This window comes from Talpa occidentalis, unplaced genomic scaffold (assembly GCF_014898055.3).
Source record: "Talpa occidentalis isolate TD23 unplaced genomic scaffold, MPIMG_talOcc4v2.1 talOcc4.8, whole genome shotgun sequence".
In the NCBI taxonomy this organism is placed as follows: Eukaryota; Metazoa; Chordata; class Mammalia; order Eulipotyphla; family Talpidae; genus Talpa; species Talpa occidentalis.
The window spans coordinates 90429921-90447909 of NW_023605194.1; the positions used below are offsets into that span (position 1 = coordinate 90429921).

At 41.9% G+C, this 17989-nt stretch overlaps 1 long non-coding RNA gene across 2 annotated transcripts in view; it reads left to right on the forward strand.

Moving 5' to 3' along the window:
* The window catches only part of LOC129145011 (uncharacterized), a 73183-nt gene extending 56003 nt beyond the window's left edge, over window positions 1–17180 (forward strand). Inside the window, exons 1-3 of one of the 2 annotated variants that reach the window (XR_008549970.1) lie at window positions 9390–9471; window positions 9748–9800; window positions 11954–12083. This is a non-coding gene — a long non-coding RNA (uncharacterized LOC129145011). Of the gene's footprint in view, window positions 1–9389; window positions 9472–9646; window positions 9801–11953; window positions 12084–16935 lie in introns of those variants that run through there. The other variant, XR_008549971.1, reaches the window with a different exon arrangement.
* The last annotated feature ends 809 nt before the right edge of the window (window positions 17181–17989 follow it).

Genomic DNA, 17989 nt, shown 5'->3' on the forward strand with positions numbered 1-17989 from the left:
CTTAAGAAAGTTCCAGACCCCAGATGATGTCTTTTAGCAGTCAGTGCTTACACCTCTCATTTTCGAAGTCAGATGTGAAATGCAGGCAATTATCTTTGTTCTGATAATCTGACTACACATTCTTTCAGACTCTGCTCAGAAGCTCTTTCTGTCACCTCGCCCCCCTACCCCATCTCATCTCATTCAAAAGGGGAAATGTGTCTACAAACTGCTACCAAATGTGAGGAAGCTATCTTCTGGTTTATATTTTTGGGAAATTATGACTTGGGGTTTTTAGAGGTGACTGAATCCATTTCTGTCTCTCTGAAGGATTGCAGTAGGTTATTCTAGAAAGATGTGTTTTGCTTAAAACAATATTCTATAAGATTCTAGAACTCTATTATACTAGGTATTATGTAGTGTCTTCATTCGGATCTTATCTATAGTGCTTAAAAGAGCAGCCAAAAATGGCCAAGACAGAGCCACCGCTTGATTTGATTCAGTTCTCTGTGCTTTATTTAAGCAATATTTATTTAATTCATTATCAGCTCAATACCCTAATGTAATGAGCACCTGCTGTCTTTTGTTTACTATGTGCTTTGGTTCTAGGACATGGAGGGGATCTGTTTTTCCCTCTAAGAGTTTAAAGTCTAGTGGAAAATTAAAAAACACTTTTGACCCTTGAACAGCACAGGCTTGAACTATGTGGGTCAACTTATATGTGAATTTTCTTGCAAACACATGGCATAAACTCACAGTATTGATAAATACAGTCCAGTACTATAAACACATTTCCTCTTCTTTATGACTTTCTTAATATTTCCTTTTCTCTAGCTCACTTTACTGTAAGAATACAATGTTTGATATATACAATATGCACAATTTGTTATTCAACTGCTATGCTATCACTAAGGCTTCTGGACAACAGTAGGATATTAATAATGGGGCTTGGGGGTTGTTGAAAGGTATACACAGATTTTCAACTGCCTGACTACTGGCCCGTGTTGTTCATGGGCCAACTGTGTAAACAAATATAATACCAAAATATAAATAATGCACAATAGATAGTGGTGATATTGAAGGAAGATCAGTTTATTCCATTCAAAGAAAAAGTCAGTGAATGAAATACATTTTCTTTTTTTTATATATAAATTTTCTAATGCTGCACAACAAATTGCCCCAAACTTAATACTTCAAACCATAACCGATTACTCAGTTCTGTTGGTCAGAAATCTAGGCATGATTTGACAAGATCTTCTGCTCAGGGTTTCATGTGGCTGAAATCAGGGTGTTGACAAGCGCTGAACTCCTTGTTACTGGAGGACTGAAGTCCTCAGATCCTAGAAACACCTAGTACTTCTTGCCACATGGTCCTCTCTTCAACGTGGTAGTTTTCTCCTTCAAGGTCAAAATTTACTGCTCTTCCTTCCATCATTGACACTTGGTTCCTTTGTTAAAGGGCTTGCCTGATTAGACCAGGCCCACCCAGAATAAACAGTCCTTTCCATTAACTTTTCGTTAACATTCAGCTGATCAGGGGCCTCCCCGGTGGCGCAGCAGTTGAGCACTGGGCTGCGAAGCTGCCCGCAGCCTCTGCAGCGCCGGTCCCTGGCCTCTGGGCGAGGGTCCCACATGGTCCACAGACCTCTTCTGCAGCCCACTGCTCCCCTTAGCAGTGTACTTCGTCACTCTGCCTGTTCTACTCTCCGCTCTGGCTCTGGTGAATTCTCTCACCCTCCCTTGCCTCTGACTGTACCCAGTGCTTGTATAAATAAATAAATAAATCTTTTAAAAAAAAAAATTCAGCTGATTAGGATCCCTCTCTATATCTATAAAACCCCTATATTTTAGCCATTTAAGATCAAGTCACTGGGATAATGTTACCATCATGTTCACAAACTTTACTCATTAAGGGGGATTATATATATAATTATATATATATATTAGAATTCTTTCTCAAGTAGGTTTCGATAGCTAATAGGATTTTTCCAAGTAGACAATGGGCAATATGATTACATTCCAGGCTGATAAAATGGAGGTGTATGAATATCATGGTTCCTCACTGATATTGTTGCAAATTTCCTAAGTGTAACTCACCTGTTTCCCATTTTTCTCCCTCCTCCACAGCTCCCCCTCAACCTTAGTCATCACTCCACTCTGTTTACTGTTTGCTATGCTAAATAGTGATTTTCTTAAATTTGGGTCTGCTCAAGTGGCTTTCTGCTTACAATTCTTTGATTATTCCATCTGATCTCCAAATTGAAGACTAAACTCTCAAGTATGACATTAATGATCCGGCCCTTCAAATCTTATATTCAGCATAATCCTAGTGATAGTTAATTGTACATGTCAAATGGGCTGGTCCATGGTGCCCAGATATTTCATTAAACATTATTTTGGTTGTGTCCATAAGGGATGTTTTTGAGTAAGATTTATATGTTTTTAAACTACTTTGCTGAGTTATTATTGTCATACAATAAGTTGTATATATTTAATGTATAGAACCATGAGTTTGTGATGAATGTGCATCAGGAAACCATCTCCTCGATCTAAAAACATATCTGTCACCTCCAAAAGTTTCCTCACATTTTATTCATTCATCATTACTTGTGATAAAAACACTTAACATAAGATCTACCCTCAGCAAAATTTTCAGTATAAAATACAGTACTGTTCATTCATTTTCCTGGTCCCTTATTTAAGTTTTCTAGATTCCTGCTATGAGTGAGACCATCCGGTATTTTTCTTTTTCTTTTTGGCTTATTTCACTGAGCATGATCCCTTCCAGCTATAAGAAAGTGAAAATCAAAATCAACAAAAAACTATGAACCAGAGACACTTTTGGGGGGGTGGGGGACGGGAGGAGAGGGATTGGGTTCAGAATGGGGGGGTTGCAATTGTATGGGGAATATAAAAATAAAATTTATTATTTAAAAAAATAAATAAATAAAATAAAATACAGTACTGTTAACTATAGGCACTGTGATATACAGTAGATCTCTAGGACTTATTTATCTTACCTACCTAAACTTTAATATCCTTTGACTAATAATTCTGTTTTCCCTTCTACCAGCCCCTCCACCAACTGCCATTCTACTCTCTACATCTGTGAGTTTGACTCTTTTAGTTCCCCATGTAAGTGGCATGGTATTTGTCTTTCTATATCTGGCCTATTTCATTAAGTAAGATGTACATTTCAATACGTGGACTGATTACTTTTTGAGTAAAGCAGATTGTCCTTCGTAATGTTGGTGGGCCTCTCTCAATCAGTTGAAGCCTTAATAGGTTACAAGGCTAATTTCCTCCTTTGAAGAGGAATGCTGCCAGAAGACTGTATTTGGTCTTAACTGCAACATTAGCTCAGCTCTTCCTTTGGTCACCAGCATGAAACCTTTGTATTGGAGATAGCTCTATCTCCAATTGATTCTTCCTTGGGTCAACAGCTGTTGTACTTGTTGGACTTGCAGCATCAGTTTTTCTTTGAGTCTGCAACATACTTACTCACCCTGTAGACTTTGGATTTGAGCCTATTCCTTAAAATAAATTTCTTTATATTTAACTCCTATTGATTCTTTTTTTTTCTGGAGACCCCTGACTGATAAAATCACAGCCAGAGCCCTGAAACACTTTGTTTTCTTTGGCCTCACTTCCTATGTGTATATTTCTTCCTCTATCTGAAAGTGCCTTCTCTTTCCTTTCCCTCCTGTGTCTTCACCTAGTTAGTGCTACATCTGTTAAAACTTAACTCAGGTGTCACAAGGTGGAGAAAATTTCCCTGACTAACCCATCCAACTCCCCTGAACAGGGAATGTACACCAATGAGTTGATGCCCAGGTACCTATAACTGCAAACCTCTTATAGACAATTATGAAAACTTTTATTTTTCATGTCCCTGACAATATTATATTTTATATAAATATTAGCTGCTCAATAGATATGTAATGAATGGGTAGATGGATTAATTGATGGAAGGCATTTTCAAGGTACTTCAGTTGATCCAGAAGGACCTAATGCAAAATATCAGGAATGATATGAGGGATCAGTCTGGAAAAAGAAGCAAGCATCTATTAAGGAAGAGAAACATTGCCTTGCTGGGTATATGGATATGGATCCATTGAAAGGTTTTGCACAGGAGGGATGCAAATGATCCCAGTTGCTTTCAATGATATTTCTCTAATCAGAGTGGCTGATCCATGAGAGTAGAAGTACATTAGGATAAAAGAGATATATTGGAATACTCTAAGAGAAAAATGGTGTGGACATGAATTCAAAGAGTGACCATGAGAATAAACAGAAGAAGCACATGTGGGAAAGAAAGATTTTATGTCACACCAGGTGATATAAAGAGGTGATATGGAAGAGGACAGAGGAGAAATCAGAGATAACTCAAAGTTCTTGAGTTGGAAACCAACTGTGTTTAGTGCCACTGACTGAGATATTACACAGGAGGAAAGCATATTTGAAAACAAAGATAATGGGTTTAGATCTATAATGTCATCCAGGTAAATATCTAGTTATCAGTTGACTCTCATTGTGGTTGTTGGTATCCATTTCCACCCCTTTTAGTCAGTTTTCCTATACTTTAGAAGTTACAAAACTAGAAATTGCACTGTCTGTACCCCATTGAACCTAGAATGTTAGTTGCCTGTTAGATTCCACCAATGAGTTGATGCATGGAGCTGAGGCCAAGTTCAACTTCTTGCTGCTTTGATTGATTTCTACTGGCAAGTATGGTAATGGAGCCGAGAGTGTTTTCTGCAACAGGGTCCCAGTGTCTGGCTCTAACATGTTTTTTTTTTTTTTTTTTTTAATAGAGGCATGCTTTATTTATTTATTTGTTTGTTTGTTTGTTTTTTGTTTATACATGCACTGGGTACAGTCAGAAGCGCGGGAGGGTGAGAGAATTCACCAGAGCCAGAGCGGGGAGCAGAGCAGGCAGAAGGACCGAAGTACACTGCTGAGGGGAGCAGCGGGCGGCAGGAGAGGTCTGCGCGCCATGTGGGACCCTCCTCCGGTGGCCGGGGAGCAGCCGGGGATCGAACCGGCGCCACAGAGGCTGCGGGCAGCTTCGCAACCCAGCGCTCAACCGCTGCGCCACCGGGGAGGCCCTCTAACATGTTTTTCAAGAGGCCATTGATGTGGCTCTCCATGGTCAGTGTTCCAGTGTCCAGCCACAGTTTCATGGCTGTCAAGAAGTTGTGGGAATGATAACAATAACTTCTGACACTCCATGATGCTCAAGAAACTTAAATTTAATGGTCAATCTCAATGCCATATAGTCATTATTTCCTGAATATACTGATCTCTTTGTTTTAGATGAAGAAATTAGATTTCCACCAACAGAGTTTGCATTGTGTTCATAAGTCTTTCTCACATGTCTCTTTCTCTATGTCTCTCTGTGCCTAACATTGGATTGTTGGGAAGTTCTAGGGAAGAAGTCAAGACAGGCAGAGGAAATAAGGCAACATGAAAGCATCTATTGTAGAATTTGTCACTACCCTCTTTTCTTTAGTTTGTGCTTTTACAAAAGGGAGGAGGTGCCTTTATCTTCATGTAATTCTTCATTTCCATCTTGCAAAAATCCTGGAGGTGAGAAAAGAATAAGGAGCTTGGTGTTAGCTTGGGAAATATAGACAAGGTAGACAACAAGATCAGTAAGATATAATAGCTCATGAAAGTGTCCAGTAGCATTAGGCAGCATCAGTAACAGGATAGCAGATGGTAGAACAGCTCCAGACCCTGTGTTCTGATTCTGAGTCCAGTGCCTTTTTTTTCCTTTTTACTACATGACTCTTTTTTTGCAAAGTGTTTTTTTAGATCATATAAAAGTAAACTTCTGTCACTCTTCCTTTCTGAATTTCTAATCATTGTCGTCCAAGACAAAGTTGTTTAATTCTCTGGGGAAATTTATCCTTGAAAGAGCCAGATTCTGTCTAAAGTGCATTAAGAATGTCAGATGTCTTGATGTAAGGTTTGGAAAATGGACTTCCCTAACTTCACCTCACCGAATGTGTGCGTGTTAACTCACTGTTTCTGCTTGTTGACAGCTGAGGCATCGATTGCCAAGATCTCTGCAAATGGCCTGGATCTTTGGCTGCAGGATCAGTTCAAACTAGAGAGTCCCAGGCTGTTTTCAAAGACAAATGTGATGGGATAGTGTTGAGTCACAGTGGGCTTTGGAGGTTCAGCCTAAGGGTGAGGGGACCATCCAGCTCTCAGAGTGGATGATGAAGTGCCTTCCCCCAGTTGTCAGTATTCCTTGTTTCATATGTCTCATATGACCACGCATAATCCCCAGCCTTCTGCCTCATTGGTTATGCTGGTTGTGCACAGAGCTGGTCTTGGGAAGAGGGAACTGCATGGAAAGGAATGTGCTAGTCCAAATCCCTCCTGGGGAAGGGGACAAAGCTCCAGAAGCTGGAGAAATTCCCCACTTCACAGAATCTACTGACCTTTTGAACTGGAGCTAAAGAAATGCACTTTAAATTTAATTCATTTCATAAAACTAAGCAAAACCACATTGCTTTTTCCTGTTACAAACTAAAAAGTGAGTACCATTTCAATAAGAAATAAATAGCTACATCATTGGATTCCTGCTTTTTGACGTGCCATTTACAGAACTTTTAGAAATTTCTTTTGACACTTGAGAAACAGAATTGAGCTAATCCATCAGTTCTCAAAGTATAGTCTGTGCATCTGAGAGTTCTGAGACCCTGTAAAGGAGCCTCAAGTTCCAAATGTTTTTCTTAATAATACAGAGACAGAGGTTAGCAATATTTCTCTATTCCTGGAACCCTTAACATCTCAATAGTTTTTCCACAGCATTTCTAGGCTAAAAGAAATATGTAGCTATCTGTTTATTATGAAGTTAGGTTAAAAGCACTCAATAAGTTTTTATGTCTTTAAAGCCTTAGTAACCATTTGAAAAAATAATACAAATAAGGTTCTGTATTTAATGAATAGGATGTGTACACATGTAAAGCAAAGCTTTTCAAATCTTGAAGTCAGATGGGAGAATGTTATCATTCAGATCCTGAAGGTGGGGTGCAATGAATATGGTGGGGTACTGTCCAACATAGCTGGTTGGGTTTTGAATCCCAGTTGATTCACCTTTTCAACCAGATGGGTGACCTTGGACTTGTGGTGTAAAGAACTCCAAGTTTCAGTTACTTAATTAATGATATTTGTGACTATTAGGTGGTTCAAATGAGAGTCCCATACATCTTCGATAAATGTAAAGATATGAGAGGACCTTTCAGCATATTATTTATATTAAAAAATGATAGTTTAAAATGGAAAGGATGATTGCCTAATCAGCAAAATTGTTTCTTTATTCTCTTACAAAGCTGATTTGTAGCACATACTTTTTAAATAAATTTTATTTTTATATTCCCTATACAATTGCAACCCCCTTATTTTTGACCCCAATCCCTCCCCTCCCCACCCCCCCACCTCCCATAGAGTATCTCTTGTTCATAGTTATTTGTTGATTTTGATATTTTCTTTCTTATAGTTATTCTTTTTCCTGGTCCCTTATTTAAGTTTTCTAGATTCCTGCTATGAGTGAGACCATCCGGTATTTTTCTTTTTCTTTCTGGCTTATTTCACTTATCCATGTTGCTGCAAATTGCATGTGTTTATCTTATTTGAATGCTGAGTAATATTCCATGGTGTATATGTACCACATCTTCTTGATCCAGTCATCTATTTTTGGGCATTTGGGTTGTTTCCAAAGCTTAGCTATTGTAAACAGTGCTGCTATAAACATAGGGGTGCAGGTGCTCTTTGGAATTGATGTTTCTGTGTCCTTTGGGTAAATACCTAGGAGTGGAATTGCTGGATCATATGGAAGCTCTGTCTTTAGTAGGTCGAGGAATCTCCACACAGCTCTCCATAGTGGTTGGACCAGTTTGCACTCCCACCAACAGTGCAGGAGAGTTCCTTTTTCTCCACATCCTCGCCAACATTTGTTGTTGCTAGTTTTTTTAATATGTGTAGCACATATTTTTAATGAGTTTCCTATGTTACAGATTCTTGGTAAACCCTTGTTGAATATGTATTTTTATTCTAAAATAACAAGTTCTAAATTAGAGGGTCAATGTGAGGCTGTGATGTACAACTACATAATTGGGGGTTTTGATATTAATTTTTATGCAGATAATATATTTTAGAGAGACAGGTTCACACCTCTTCAGATGTCTCACCCCACCACTCCCACCTGAAAGACCCCCACCGTCCTCCAACACAGCCCGTTGGGGCCCCTCACCCTTTCCTTTGCCAGCCACCCTTCCCCTCTCCTTCTGGTAACACAAGTGTGCAGCCAGACTTCTAAGTGTAGCTGTTGCTTTCTCTTTGTTTTTTAATTTTTTTATAAAGATTTATTTATTTATGCATACAAGAGATGGGGTACAGGCCAGAGATGCAGAGGGAGAGAAGATTCACCAGAGACAGAGCAGGGAACAGAACAGGCAGACTGACTGAAATACACTGCTGAGGGGAGCACCGGGCGGGTCAGGAGAGGTCTGCTGCACCATGTGGGTTGCTCCCTGGCTGGCTGGGGATCGACTTGTGCTGCAGAGGCTGCAAATTGCTTCATAGTACGTTGCTTAACCCCTGCACCACCAGGGAGGCCCTGTTGTTTTCTTTTTAAGCATTTTTAGGATAGTTGCACTTTTTCGTAATGTGTACAGTATTTTCTTTCTCAGAGGACAGATTGTGAGTGTCATATCCTTTTGGGATAACCGAGGGTGAAAGATAGAGTGGGAATTTAAATCAGAGTCTCCCCTTACCCAGTGTTCACCAGGATACTCTCACTATGCTTCTGCCTTTTTATTATTATTATTTAATTTTTTACATCATTGTTCTTTTTTAAATAATGTTTGCTTCCCCTTACCCCCTCAGATGTAGTCCCCATAGAGTTTCCTTCACCAATGCACCTGTGCACCATCACCTCCCTCTCTCATGCTCCTCCCTCCCTCCCTATGATCCCTCTCCCTCCTCCTCCCCTGCAGGATGTCTCTGGTTTATAATTTTCTGTTTTTGCTTTGTTGTGTTTTGTGTTGTTATTATTTTTTACACTGATGTCTTAATTGGGTTCCCCTATATTTCTGCTATAAGTGAAACCATCCTATACCCCAGGGCCTTTTCCTGGAAAAGTGTTACCATTCTCTGTGTGGTTGTTATGTTCTCTAGCAGCGAAAGCTATTTTGTCTTGGCTTCCTAGTCTCTGGGAGAGCTGTTCTCTGAGAAAGCTTGCTCTGTGCACCAAGGGCTGCAGCTGTCAAAGCCAGGTGCTATGCTCAAGGCCAACAATGTTACAGTTTAAGACCAAATGGTACACAAAAAGCCAGATTGCAAAGTCAAAGTGTTGATTTTCAGATCAATTTTTAAACCATTTCGGCTGATGAGAGCCTGGAAGTAACCCTACCTTTATTGGGGATCAGGGAACAGAAGCTAATGTAATTCATCCCAGCTGAGAAAACTTACCCACAGGTATTCTGCTTGATTCATCTTTTTTTTTTTTTTCCTCTCTGCATATTTAAAAACATTTTGGAGAGGAACTCTGAGAATCATCTTCCCCAGAACACTTTTTTAATTCCATTAATTAATAGAGAATTGGTCAGAATACTTTGTTAATTAGTCTCCTGACTGGTGCCTTTATTTTCAGCATTCCCTTGGCACAGAGCACAGAACCCAATTGTCCAGAAACTAGTTTAAAAGTAAGTGGTCATTTTTTTCTTTTTTATTTCTCTGCCTGGTACCCTGAAGGTTCTGGACATAGTTCACTGGGAGGTGCTATCCTGCAGGAAAGCTACACGGAGGTAAGTTTCAGGTTCTTTTCTCGTTAACAGCTAAGAGCTGTGGTCTGGGATCATTTCATGCTCATAATTTTCAAAATAAGGAATCCTAAAATTCAGCCTATAGCATAGAATTCAATTCCACTTTTCTTTTTAGAAAATTGGTAGAGCACAATATATTTTGTGTTGCCAAATAGGCGCAGGCCATTGCATCCTCCAGATCTGAGTGCATGTTGGTGTCTAGGTACCCCTCAATCCTCTTACGCGGTGTTCATCCCCACTGTGTGCAGCTAGTGAAAATGGAACAAAAAAAAGTGGCTTCCCTAGTCCTGGAAAGACTGCAGGAGGCCTCAGCTGGCTCTTAGGTGGAAGAATCAACCACATGAGAACCATCAACCATGCAAATTCTTTCTACTTCTTTTGTGAAAGAAAATTTCGCAGGGCAAAGAGAAACTTATCACGAAGGACCATTTTGAGAAGCCCATACTGCTTTCACTTAGTTCTTTACTGCCTTTTATAACCACTGCCTGCCTTATTCATTTGGACAACAGATGCAAAATACCTGTGAATTTTAAATTTAAAAAAAAAATTATAGCTATTCTTAAGCATCTTTCCACTCAATTTGCTGAGAGTGTTTTCTCATGATCTAGTCCTTTGTGAGCAAACATGACTGCACAATGAACATGAATAGCAGGTCTAATCCGACATTTGAATCCGTGTGTCTCCGCCATCGGCAGGAAGGGTCTGATTGTGCAAGGCTGGTGTGCGAGGTAACAGGGTTTAGATGCATGCTCCATTTGACATTAAGCCTCCAAACCTTCCCTGGGGAAATATTACCTTCTGGACGCCCTGACACGCCTCCCTTTCAGGTTCTGAAAATTTGATAGGGGTTTCCACACAGAAAATGGAGTATCAGCACACATGGGATCTGTGCTATACAGAATCCCACACTATCCCAGTTTCTGCATCTTAAGTTAGACAGATGTGTACAGAGGTCAGTATAATATGATATGATACATTAAATAGTACTGGGATAAATAGAGACCCTCGGTGAGCATAGGGCCGCACCTCAGCCAGAGGATGTCAGGATTACTGACACAGGAAGTGCAATGAAACACACTCCTGGCTGATAAGGAGCAGTTTGTCCAGAACAAAGGAAAAAGGTGTGATGGTATTTGAAGATGACCCCAGTGATTCTTGCCTTTAAGTCCCTCCCACTGACTGTGGGTAGAATTTGTGACCAGTATCAGCTATGTTTCCCCTGATGGTGTTATAGGGGGAAAAGGATTTTACAGATGTAATCAGGGACCCTGATTAATTGAGTTCATCAAAGGAGATCATCTGGGTAGGCCTGGTCTAGCCAGGTGAGCCTTTAAAAGGGGCCGGACCCCTTCTGCAATCAGAGAGAGTAGAAGTGTGAGTGTGAGGTGGCCTCATGGCAAGGCTGTCACTACAGTGTGCAGCCCCCACACAGCAGCTACCCACACAGCTTCTTGTGTGTGTGTAAGTTGTGTGTTCACAGCATAGCAATTTGGTTGATTCATGGCACTATTTTAATAGAAAGGACATCATCAAGATAGAGGGCCCATAGACACCTGGGCCCTCCAGCTGTAAAGAAATTATTTCCCTCAGCAACCCAAAGGGGCTTGAAAGCAACTGTTTCCTTACTTAAGTCTCCTAGTTGAGGCTGCTATCTTGACTCCAGCTTTGTGAGAAACTGAGCAAAAAGCCCAGCGATACATAGCCTGGCCTGCCGGAAATACAAGTTGTGCTGCTTCAGCTGCTAAGTCACTGATAGTTGTTTGAGCCTCTGCAATAGTGTAAAACTAATCCTACAGGATGGTGATTGGTAATTGCTTGGGCTACCTTGTAGGTGAGAAGTTAGGCGGAGTGTGGCCAGACACCTGAGGTCCCCTATGGTCAGATACCTCATGCTGAGGTCCTGATGAGTTGGATTAACATCCCCCTATATAGATTGGGAGAAATATGTAGTACAGGAAAATAAGTAGTACAAATATGAAATGAATTGGAAGAAGGTGGTCCTAAAATCAAGGAGACCTTCAGGGAGCTATTATAATAATCAAGGCAGGAAATGCCAAAGGAGCTGTAAAAAATGAAAAGACATTGTAGTGACCAACCTGATTTTTGACCCACTTTGTTTTCATGTTTATTTTAAGTTCATCTGAGAAAACAGAATTATGACCCTTCCTGCACACTGAAGTTTCAAGGAACAATCTGATACTCTAAAGACCTCACCATAAAATGAGAAAACATCAAGTTGCTCAAATGAAAATAAATGGGTGTAAGCAAAATTACAGGGCCTATATATCACTTGTTTAATTCTTGTGTGTGTGTGTAAGTTCTGTGTTCACAGCATAGCAATTTGGTTGGTTCGCGGCACTATTTTAAGAGAAAGGACATAGTCAGAGCATCATTCATCTTCTAGCCTCCTCCTTTTAGACAAAATATTATTATTCCCTTGAAGTAACTGAGGTTGAAGAGGCCAATTAGCTGGTCACCAGGTAATCAGCAGAGGAGAGAGGGTGATAGAGGTCCACTCTTTAGACTCCTGGTTTGTTTGTTTGTTTGTTTGTTTGTTTGTTTTTATTCCCCATTAATCCATTCATAGCAGACCAGACAGAGAACAGCATTGGAGAAAGTGGGAGGCACACTGACTGCAAGGACTGGGTGACGTGAGAAATTATGACGATGGGAATTTCCCAGAAGAGTTTGGTGATCATGTGGGCAACAACGAACATTTTCACTCTTGCATCTTTGCCATATTTAAATTGAGTGCTTAGAGTCTATTCTACGATTTTATTAAACAGGAATACATCTCACCTCTTAACATGGAATCATTAGCCAGCTTTGCTTCAATCGCAATAGCTTAGCAAGGTAGATTCAGATTTATCTTAAAGCAGTTTTTTTTTTTTCATTAATCCAGAGTTTTTTCATTAATGCAATTGTCCCTGAGATGTAATTTTCATGCCTTTGGGCCTAATCCCTGGAAGCCCAGCTCTTGTGTGTTGATATCATGCTAACTATTACTTATGGCTATGATTTCCTGCAGTAGTTTTCTTTCTTATAGCCAATCTTTTTTAGAAAAATCAGTTTTATTATTTTGGGCCCTTTACTTAGATGAAACATTTCCTTTTGCACTTAAAAGTTGTCAGAGAAACACCAGGTTTGGAACGCAGAGGGTAACCTGTCTTCTCTTCCATCCAAACTTCTTAGAACTCACTAAGAACAGGGTGCCAAGCGGGGATGGGGGAAATGCTCTCCATGAGGGGGGTAATAAGGATCAGCAGACTGAAGGTGAAAATATGCTTAGTTCTAAGAATCATATGTCTTGGTTTTCCATTTCTAATCAAAACTTTTGAGGTTCCTGGAGAAACTGCACAGGAGCAGAGCTTCTGTTCCCCCATGAATTGAGCATTTGTTGTCCTGGAAAAGGAACCTGTCCTATGGGGACATGGATGTCAGCTGAACAAAGACCAGAAACGATGAAGGATTACACACCCAAACCGGGCCCTGCCCAGTTGAATGTGATTTCAGCAGAATGTGGTGTTCTCTTTCCTTTAACTGCCTCTCACTTTTCTTCTCATGTTTAGATGTGAGGCTGAGCATGCCAGGCCCAGGCCTGATCTGTCAGTGTTCCTTCCAAGGGAACCAAGGACTGTCCACTCCAATCACGTGCCATTTTCCCCAGGCCCCTAAAGCCAGTCAGTATTGCTGTGTTATTTTCTTTTTTTTTTTTTTTTTTTTCACAGAGTGGTGTAATAATGTCTCATTGAAACTCTAGAAACTTTAGAAAGTCTTCTCTTTGGTGGGTCAATGCAATTCTTGGGAAAAGGATGGGATTTATCAAAGGAATCAACATTTTGGACCAGATTTGAAGATGAGGCAACAGAGTCAGCATAATCCAGCCTAACCCTAATAGAATGTTACATCATCATTAACTTGGGAATTTGCTGTTTACATGTTTAGGTGTAATCACATTTTAACCTCATCGGCTTGGCCACACACAGGAGAAGCTCCCCTCCACTTCCCGGCAGGCACAGCTTGCAAGAAGAATTCCACTCGTGCCAGTTTCGCCTTAGCCCATCTGCCTTAATGGCGATTGCTACATCTTTCCCCAGTTCTGACCTTTGCAGCAGGATGGGTTCTGCCAAGATCCCATAGAGCTCCAGTCCCACGGGCTTCTAGCTGAGATCCTATAAAGTCACACCACTGGCACAGCTACAAAGGGCCACACCCTGGAAAGAGCAGGCCCAGAGTGCTTGCTCCCTTCCTCAAAGGAGGAGGCATGAATGAAGAGCTGAGAAGAGAAGGGGAGGGGAGGAGGGCTGTGCTCCGAGGAGGCCATGCTCTGTCCGCTCTTTAAAGTCCTTTGCTGCATCATCTTGTGGATGCCTCTCCCTCTCCTCCCTCACTCCCACCCTGTTTGCTGTTATAGTTTTATGACTTCCGGTGTCACTGAACTGGGCCGCGACACTCAGCTGTGATTACACATCTTCCTCTTCCCCTGGACCCTTTGAGGGCAGTGAGGACACTGATTTATCCAGTCAGGCAGTATTTACGAACTTCCCACTGTCTGTCAGAGACATCTCCGGCACTGGAGACTCAGCAGTGAGCAAGGCACACAGGACCCCACTTCAGTGAGACTGACTTCCGGTGAGCGCAACAAACATGTTTACATTTTTCTAAGTACTTTCATGCACCCATTTTTCAACACTGTGCTTAGTTAGGTGTCATATAATCAGGGTGTAAGTATATGTGTATATATTTTTAATAAGGACCAAACCTATAACCTCGAGGTGTGTGAAGGGTGATCTTTTAAAGGTGGTTTGAGTGCTTCCACCTCTATGCAAGTGTTATGCTCTTCCAGCCATCAGCTGCTGACTATTGAAGGATTCACTAGGAGCCTAGCAGGATTTAGGTCAACCCTCAGGGACCACTGTGGCTTCTGCCCATCATCCTCACCCGTGGGCGGATTGGGGAGGACAGCACACACCACGAAGGGGTTAGAGATGGTGACAAGGGTGCCAGTATGTGTGTGGGGGGATAACAAAGGCCACAATGGAGCTCCCAGCAGGCACTGATCCTCATTGCTGGCTTCTAGTATCCTAGACCTGCCCACCAGCAGGATTTGAGGTTCTGCTTTAACCTGGAGGCTCGCTTTTCATCAGGAGTGACGCTTTGTACAATCTTTCAGGACCCGGGTGCCACCATCTCCTATCATAGTAGATGTCTCTGTGCTGATCCCCTTTTAGGACCCTCCCCCGCCCCTCCCCACCCCAGACACACACGTTGCTTTCTCCAGGTGACCCACAGGGGGTGCTGTTCACCACTATATGGATTCCCTTTTGCAGGTTTGGTGGGGGGTGGGAGCAGTGACTTAAGAAAGGGACACTAGGAATCCTCATCAGGGAATTTTATGAGGGTGTTTTTTTCCCTCTGGAGTCATGGCATGGCAGGGATGTAAATGGCACATCGCACAAGCAGAACCCACTTAGAGTGTGCATGTTTTGGGTCCCAGGCTGGCCCTCAGTCTGCCCACACAGTGGGTGTGGTGTGGTAACATACATCTGAAGAGATATGAACCTGTACCCCTGAATCACATACAGCATTGTAAACCTACATGATCTCAATTAAAAGCAGCACAACTAAGACAAAGTTATTTTGAAATATTAAAAAAGGAAGAAATTGGTTTTCACTTAAAACATGTCACTTAAAACATGACAGGGGTCTAAAAGTTGGCTACTGGGAAGTGGAGGAAAAAAGAGATATCAGTACAAGAAGAAGTCTCTGGAAGATGTGACTGAGCCTGCTAGTATTCTTCCCTCATTCATAATCACTTTCTTCCATAATAAAGGGGATCACTTCCCAGCCCCCACAGTTAATTTAGCCTCTCAGTGGATTCTACCCCTGGTGTGGGCCACCCTGGTGGGCCCCACAGGTAGAAGTCTCTCCCCCGCTGCTCCTCTTTCTCACTGGCTGTAAGTACTGAGAGGAAGACGCTTTAGCCACGTCAACAACACAAAGCCTGGAGGAGGAGAAGCAACAGCTAAAACAGCTCGCTAACTGTGGTTTCCTGAATGATCAGTGGAACAGAGCCAGAGGCCGGCCTGGAAACGTTACTGCAGGCAGCTCTGTCAGACAGAAAGCTTTCAGATCTTTCAGTCATTCAATCAGAGTGTCCTTTACATAGCAGCCTTGCCTTACTCTAGCTGTGGCCCCAGGTAAATAACAAGTGGCACTGCAGATAAGATGGTGGGGAAGATACCGTGTATGTGAGGGGGCCAGGGAAGGGGCGAGAAGCTGCCAGTGGTGGGCCATCATCATACAGTGGACGGCAACCATCATACATCATGACATTTTGGTAGACTAAGGAGAGAGAGAGAAAAACCAGCTTGAAAATATGTAACACAAAGGAAAGATTGAGAATCCCATAGACTCAAGAAGTTATAAGGAAGTGACCACAGAAAGATAAACCCCAAAGACGCTGAGGGATCTGCTGGGGGTAGATTCTCCACAGGAGAGCATGTGGGGATTCAAGTCATTCTTCTTCAGCAAATGAAAAATAATTCCTGAGCGTTGGAAAGGAGGTAAGCAGCAGATGCATAGGTGTGTCCTTCTGTTCAAACACTGTGCCTTTCAAGGCCCAATTCCAAGGTCATTTCCTCCATAAACTCATCTCCTCTCTCAGAAGCACAAGAAAAAGACTGACCCTGCAGGAGGAGCAGCAGATCTCCTGGGCAGTTCTGTAGAGCTGCATGGGCAGGAGCCCCGGGCCCAGCGGGACCTGGTGGGCAGCCCCACACAATAAATACACGCTCAGCTTGCACCATTGTAAGTTAAAAATACAACTTTATGAAGAGTGTCTTTCAGTCAGGACAGGTGGGTTTGTAAAGTACCATCATGTTCTACATCAGAAGGCCTCAGCGTGAGCTTACACTGGTTTTATTATCTCTAAAGGGAACCGTGAGCCCTGGGGGTGGGGGGGAAGCGGTGTGGGGGAGCACGGCATGCCCCAACTGTCTGAGAGCTGGAGAGACGATATTAATACTGCTCTCTGAAAGATGACCCTCCACGCCTAGAGCCCTGCTCGGAGATGTCAACTTACAAACTCAAAGTTGCTTTTTTTTTTTCCTTTCAGGAGAGAACTCCCCATTTCAACTTCCTCAGACGTGGAATAAATGGTTCAAAAACAGCAACTGTGGATGAAAACTCAATTTCCAAATACATTCCCTGGCTTATTTGTGGAGGGAAATGGTCTTTACCTTTTGAACTTTTAGATAGCTGATGAAAGCAAGTAAGCTTTTTTTTTATTATTGTTAAACAGGAAAAAATATCATACCCGAGCTTGGCTGGTAACCTAAAGCAGGGATTTCAGGGCTATTCCTGAGGCATCCCTCACACAAGCCACAAAAATGACCCGGCCTGGGGTCTGTGATGGCGGCATTCTTGGTATCTCCCTACAGACCTGCAGCAGCCAGCGTTTCTGGAAAGGATGATGAGGAGGAGCACAAACGACTCACTTTTCTGTGGAGCATGACCTTGTGTCTTATGGACTGTACTCCGTGACTGTTTGAACCTTCACCACATCCTCTCTCTGTCTGGGCCTGCAGAATAGCTTCCTTTAATCCAGTGGATAGATGCCCCTGGTTCCAGTGCCACATGGGTGTGGTATTTAATAACCTGGATGTCTGTGAGGTTTATGACCAAGGGTTTTTGCGAAGCCCTACCTGACCTGTCTCCTTTCTTCTCCTGGATAAGACTAGAACATTCTCACCATATTAATCATGCTGGGCTTTTGTTTCATCATTATTTTTTTAGATACAAAAGAAATGCTCTTCTCCAAAAGCACATAATTTGGCCACTAGCAGCTTTCCAGGTTCAGAGTCACTCCACCACCTGTTGTGAGTTCTCCAAGATAAAGTTTGTAGTAGCCCAGTTTTAGTGGTAGAAATATCAGCCAGCTGTGTAAGTGCAGGACATGCTTTGACATATAGTCACTCTGCAAATATGTGTTCATTTGAGTGCATGGGGGTCAATAGGATGAACTGTACTATTGTTATTCCCCGCCATGACCCACACCAAGTCCACAGACACTATTTTGTTTAAGAAGACGCCTTTGGATATTGAATTATAGACAGCACTACAGGAAGTACTACTATTCTTATATTAAGGATTTGAAGATTGGAGTGGCA